A 6970-nucleotide genomic window follows, 5' to 3' on the forward strand; every position below is an offset into this window, starting at 1 on the left:
GCTAGAATTGTATTAACCGAAAACATAATACTTGTGTGAATGCATAGACAAACAGAGTGTCACTAGTATGCCTCTACTTGACTAGCTCGTTGATCAAAGATGGTTATGTTTCCTAGCCATCGACATGAGTTGTCAGTTGATTAACGGGATCACATCATTAGGAGAATGATGTGATTGACTTGACCCATTCCGTTAGCTTAGCACACGATCCTTTAGTATTCTGCTATTGCTTTCTTCATGACTTGTACATGTTCCTATGACTATGAGATTATGCAACTCCCGTGTACCGGAGGAACACTTTGTGTGCTACCAAACGTCACAACGTAACTGGGTGATTATAAAGGTGCTCTACAGGTGTCTCCGAAGGTACTTGTTGGGTTGGCGTATTTCGAGATTAGGATTTGTCGCTCCGATTGTCGGAGAGGTATCTCTGGGCCCACTCGGTAATGCACATCATTATAAGCCTTGCAAGCATTGCAACTAATGAGTTAGTTGCGGGATGATGTATTACAGAACGAGTAAAGAGACTTGCCGGTAACGAGATTGAACTAGGTATTGAGATACCGACGATCGAATCTCAGGCAAGTAACATACCGATGACAAAGGGAACAACGTATATTGTTATGCGGTCTGACCGATAAAGATCTTCGTAGAATATGTGGGAGCCAATATGAGAATCCAGGTTCCGCTATTGGTTATTGAATGGAGATGTGTCGCGGTCATGTCTACATAGTTCTCGAACCCGTAGGGTCCGCACGCTTAAAGTTTGATGACGGTTATATTATGAGTTTATGTGTTTTGATGTACCGAAGATAGTGCGGAGTCCCGGATGTGATCACGGACATGACGAGGAGTCTCGAAATGGTCGAGACATAAAGATTGATATATTGGAAGCCTATATTTGGATAACGGAAGTGTTCCGGGTGAAATTGGGATTTTACCGGAGTACCGAGGGTTACTGGAACCCCCCCGGGGGTTTAATGGGCCTACATGGGCCTTAGTGGAGAAGAGGAGGGGCGGCCAGGGCAGGCCGCGAGCCCCCTCCCCCTCTAGTCCGAATTGGACAAGGAGGGTGGGGGGCGGCGCCCCCCTTTTCCTTCCTCTCTCCCTCCTCCTTCCCCCTTCTCCTACTCCAACTAGGAAAGGAGGGAGTCCTACTCCCGGTGGGAGTAGGTCTCCTCCTGGCGCGCCTCTCCCTCCCTTGCTCCTTTATATACGGGGGCAGGGGGGCACCCCAGAGACACAACAATTGATCATTGATCTTTTAGCCGTGTGCGGTGCCCCCTCCACCATAGTCCACGCCTCGATAATATCGTAGCAGTGCTTAGGCGAAGCCCTACGTCGGTAGAACATCATCATCGTCACCACGCCGTCGTGCTGCCGGAACTCTCCCTCAAAGCTTGGCTAGATTGGAGTTCGAGGGACGTCATTGAGCTGAACGTGTGCTGAACTCGGAGGTGCCGTACGTTCGGTACTTGGATCGGTCGGATCGTGAAGACGTACGACTACATCAACCGCGTTGTGCTAACGCTTCCGCTTTCGGTCTACGAGGGTATGTGGACAACACTCTCCCCTCCCGCTGCTATGCATCACAATGATCCTATGTGCGCGTAGGAAAATTTTGAAATTACTACGTTCCCCAATAGTGTTTACTCATAGTAAACTTATCTCTTTCAGTCTGGTTATCAGACTCCGTGCATGGCCACCAAATTCCACGAACTGGCGTTTCTCCAGCAAATAATAATTCCAGGAAATCATTGGTCTCCAACCTCCACTCAGGGGTCATACCCTCCATGCTGGGATGTCCGGTGTACATCCACTCACGTTCTTCCATCCTCTGATATAAAGTGAAACACACACATAATTTTTTTTATGTAACAAGTTGTTCCATCAAGTTTTACGACATGCACTGAGCTATGTAATAGGTAAACATAGGTCCTAATCCCACCCGAGAATGTGTAGGCTGGGTCCGCTTCCATGCCGTACTCTGACCCGAGACAAAATTTCGGCAGCACCTCCCCGCTGTTCTCCAAATACACGTCTCAGCAATAAGCCAAGAGGATGTGTATCTAGAGAACAACAAGAAGACACTTTCGAAATTCTGTCTCGGATCTAAGTACATCATGAAAACAACCCGCCTACACATCCTCGGGTTGTCCATGGAAAACATGGACAATTCGAAAGAGTTGAGGTTATAAATATGCAAAGACTTGCATATTTATAGATACAACCCTTCCGAACGGGAGACACCTACGTTACGCGACTATTTAGGTGATCTACAAATAATGAAAACCTACACATGAACGGGAAGAGATTACCCTTGAAGCGTCCAACGGAATTCACTCTCTCTATTGTCAAAATAGATGCATGTCCTGCATGAAAGAATGAGTAGTGTCAACAGCACATCCACCCACCCATACACCAACATCACTCACTGACACGCACACATACAAAGCACACACTCACACACATTATTCACTATGCATATATATACACCTTTTGTTGTAATGGAGAGGGGGGAAACCCCTTTTATTTCAAAAAAATGAGATAGAGTAGGGGCTCACCAACGGGGCAGGGGGCGGTGGTGGAGGTGGATGCCGGACGTGGTAGAGATCAGTGGAGGGGATGCCGCACCGGTGGTGCTCGGTGAAGCTTGGCCGAGATAGTGGCGGTGGACGAGCTCGGTGGAGGTGGCGGTGGGGGGGCTCGGTGGAGGTGGAGGGGTCGGGGGAGGCACTCCCGGTGGCGGTGGTGGCGGAGGCGGCGGCGGCGGCAGAGCTCGCCGGATGGGGCGGCGGCGCTGAGGGGCGGCGACGGACAGAGGGGTTGTGGGCGAGAGAAACGGAGAGAAGAGAGGAGTGAGCGCGCGCGAGGGGGAAATTTTGCATAAGTCCCCGCGGGAAACATTTCCGAGATCCAACTTTTAGCGACACTCGGTAAAAGTCTTAACCTAGATCTCGGGGGCTTTTTCGAGAGCCGCACCGACAGTGGTTGCCGATGGTCGGCCCACAACACTCGGTAATGGCCGCTTTTTCCGAGAGGCACTCTCGGTAAAGCATCTAACCTAGATCTCTTTCCTTCTTGTGCATTCTCGATAATATGTATTATACTTTTTGTTGTTGTTTTATTCCATGCTTGGCAAACAACCTTAGCACATCATAATTACCGTCTTGTGTTTTCTTTTTCAGATGATTTACCTCGCCTGGTTCTACAGACCGACACCCCTCCGGTGGCCCCGGCGGTCTAGGGAATTTATCGACACCGAGAGGGTGTAGTCCACGGTGAATAACTACTTCTCCGTGTTAGTGCATGTCATCGCGAGATGACAGACCAAGTCTAGCCTTGTTCTGTCATGGGATCACCCACCGAAGACTCTCTCTCGGGGACGAACGCAGCCGGTCCTCGACGTTCCCGCACGTGTGTGTAGTTTGTGAGGAATGTGCCACGTCAAGCAGGTGCGTTACTTATTCAAATAGCACACCACCCCTGCATGCATATGCATGGGCCACACGCATGTAGGGGTGCCCTCCCCCCTCGGGCGGCCTCTGGATCGAGCACCCATTCGGTGGCCCCGGCGGTCTAGGGCATTGTTCGACACAAAGAGGGTGTAGGCCATGGTGAATAACTTCTTCTTCGTGTTAGTGCATGTCATCGCGAGATGACAGACCAAGTCTAGGCCCGTTCTGTCATGAGATCACCCACCGAAGACTCTGTCTCGCGGATGAACGCCGCCAGTGCACGACATTCCCTCCCCGTGTGTCTGGTTTGTGAGGCGCGTGCCACGTCAAGGACGTGCGTTGCTTATTCAAATAGCACACCACCCCTACATGCATATGCATGGGCCACACGCATGTAGGGGTGCCCTCCCCCCTCGGCCGGTCTCTATATCGAGCACCCATCCGGTGGCCCCGGCGGTCTATGGCGTTGAACGACACCGAGAGGGTGTAGTCCATGGTGAATAACTGCTTCTCCATGTTAGTGCATGTCATCGCGAGAAGATAGACCAACTCTAGGCCCGTGCTTCGAGATAGTCTATGGGTATCGAGAGGGAATATGTCCGATTTGTGCAGGAAGTGTCGGTTCTGTTGCTCCGTTGGGCTCGAAACTTCTTGAGCTCTCAAAGGAGGCCATCGCATATATATGCATGGGCTATCCAGTGGCCCTGGCGGTCTAGGAAGTTGACCGGCACCGAGAGAGGGGGTAGGCCACAGTCAACAACTGCTTCTTCTCATGTTTATTACTTTACACTCTTTAAAGTTCTCTCACGGTGCCGGTCTAGAAAGTTGACCGGCACCGAGAGAGGGGGTAGGCCAAGTTCAACAACTGCCTCTTCTCATGTTTTTTACTTTACACTCTTTAAAGTTCTCTCTCGTTGCCGTTCTAGGAAGTTGGCCGGCACCGAGAGAGGGGGTAGACCACGATCAACAACTGCCTCTTCTCATGTTTTTTACTTTACACTCTTTAAAGTTCTCTCTCGGTACCGGTCAAGGAAGTTAACCGGCACCGAGAGAGGGGGTAGGCCACGGTCAACAACTGCTTCTTCTCATGTTTTTTCCTTTACACTCTTTAAAGTTCTCTCTTGGTGTCGTTCTAGGATGTTGGCCGGCACCGAGAGAGGGAGTAGGCCACGGTCAACAACTGCCTCTTCTCATGTTTTTATACTTTACACTCTTTAATGTTCTCTCTCGGTGCCGGTCTAGGAAGTTGACCATCACCGAGAGAGGGGGTAGGCCACGGTCAACAACTGCTTCTTGTCATGTTTTTTACTTTGCACTCTTTAAAGTTGAGTTTTGAACAAATCTAACCCAAGAAGCATATATATATATATATATATATATATATATATATATATATATATATATATATATATATATATATATATATATATATATATATATATATATATATATGAGTGCATCAAAAGTCTTTTATCGAAAAAATTCATCAAAAGTCATGGAATTTTCAAACTTCGGTCGTACAAACATATGAAATATGAGATACAAAAAAGATAGTGCCAGACAAAAACAAAAAGAGAAAGGGAAACAAATTTTGGTTACCGAGGGTCGACTATCGGCTCTCTGTAATGGCCACTTTTTCCGAGAGGTACTCTCTTTAAAGCGTCTAACCTAGATCTCTTTCCTTCTTGTGCATTCTCGATAATATGTATTATACTTTTTTTGTTGTTTTCTTACATGCTTGGCAAACAACCTTAGCACATCATAATTACCATCTTGTGTTTTCTTTTTCAGATGATGTGCCTCGCCCGGTTATAGAGACCGGCACCCCTCCGTTGGCCCCGATGGTCTAGGGCGCTGATCGGCACCGAGAGAGTGTAGTTCACGGTGAATAACTGCTTCTCCGTGTTAGTGCATGTCATCGCGAGATTACAGACCAAGTCTAGGCTCGTTCTGTCACGGGATCACCCACCGAAGACTCTTTCTCGGGGACGAACGCAGCCGGTCCTCGACGTTCCCGCACGTGTTTGTGGTTTGTGAGGCACGTGCCACATCAAGGAGGTGCGTTGCTTATTAAAATAGCACACCACCCCTGCATGAATATGCATGGGCCACACGCATGTAGGGGTGCCCTCCCCCCTCGGGCCGTCTCTAGATCGAGCACCCATCCGGTAGCCCCGACGGTCTAGGGCATTGTTCGGCACCGAGAGGGTGTAGGCCACAGTGAATAACTGCTTCTCCGTGTTAGTGCATGTCATCGCGACATGACAGACCAAGTCTAGGCTCGTTCTGTCACGGGATCACCCACCGAAGACTCTGTCTCGGGGACGAACGCAGCCGGTCCTCGACGTTCCCGCACGTGTGTTTGGTTTGTGAGGCACGTGCCACGTCAAGGAGGTGCATTGCTTATTCAAATAGCAGACCACCTCTGCATGCATATGGATGGGCCATACACATTTAGGGGTGCCCTCCCCCCCTCGGGCGGTCTCTAGATCGAGCACCCATCCGGTGGACCCGGCGGTCTAGGGCATTGTTTGGCACCGAGAGGGTGTAGGCCACGGTGAATAACTGCTTCTTCGTGTTAGTGCATGTCATCGCGAGATGACAGACCAAGTCTAGGCCCGTTCTTCGAGATTGTCTATGGGTATCGAGAGGGAATGTGTCCGGTTTGTGCAGGAAGTGAGGGTCCTGTTGCTCCGTTTGCCTTGAAACTTCTTGTACTCTCAAAGGAGGCCATCGCCTGTATATGCATGCGCTATCCGGTGGCCCCTGCGGTCTAGGAAGCTGACCGGCACCGAGAGAGGGCATAGGCCACGGTCAACAACTTCTTCTTCTCATGTTTATTACTTTACACTCATTAAAGTTCTCTCTCGGTGCCGGTCTAGAAAGTTGACCGGCACTGAGAGAGGGGGTAGGCCACGGTCAACAACTGCTTTTTCTCATGTTTATTACTTTACACTCTTTAAAGTTCTCTCACGGTGCCGGTCTAGAAAGTTGACCGGCACCGAGAGAGGGGGTAGGCCAAGTTCAACAACTGCCTCTTCTCATGTTTTTTACTTTACACTCTTTAAAGTTCTCTCTCGTTGCCGTTCTAGGAAGTTGGCCGGCACCGAGAGAGGGGGTAGACCACGATCAACAACTGCCTCTTCTCATGTTTTTTACTTTACACTCTTTAAAGTTCTCTCTCGGTACCGGTCAAGGAAGTTAACCGGCACCGAGAGAGGGGGTAGGCCACGGTCAACAACTGCTTCTTCTCATGTTTTTTCCTTTACACTCTTTAAAGTTCTCTCTTGGTGTCGTTCTAGGATGTTGGCCGGCACCGAGAGAGGGAGTAGGCCACGGTCAACAACTGCCTCTTCTCATGTTTTTATACTTTACACTCTTTAATGTTCTCTCTCGGTGCCGGTCTAGGAAGTTGACCATCACCGAGAGAGGGGGTAGGCCACGGTCAACAACTGCTTCTTGTCATGTTTTTTACTTTGCACTCTTTAAAGTTGAGTTTTGAACAAATCTAA

Source organism: Aegilops tauschii, chromosome 1, assembly GCF_002575655.3.
Source record: "Aegilops tauschii subsp. strangulata cultivar AL8/78 chromosome 1, Aet v6.0, whole genome shotgun sequence".
Lineage (NCBI taxonomy): Eukaryota > Viridiplantae > Streptophyta > Magnoliopsida > Poales > Poaceae > Aegilops > Aegilops tauschii.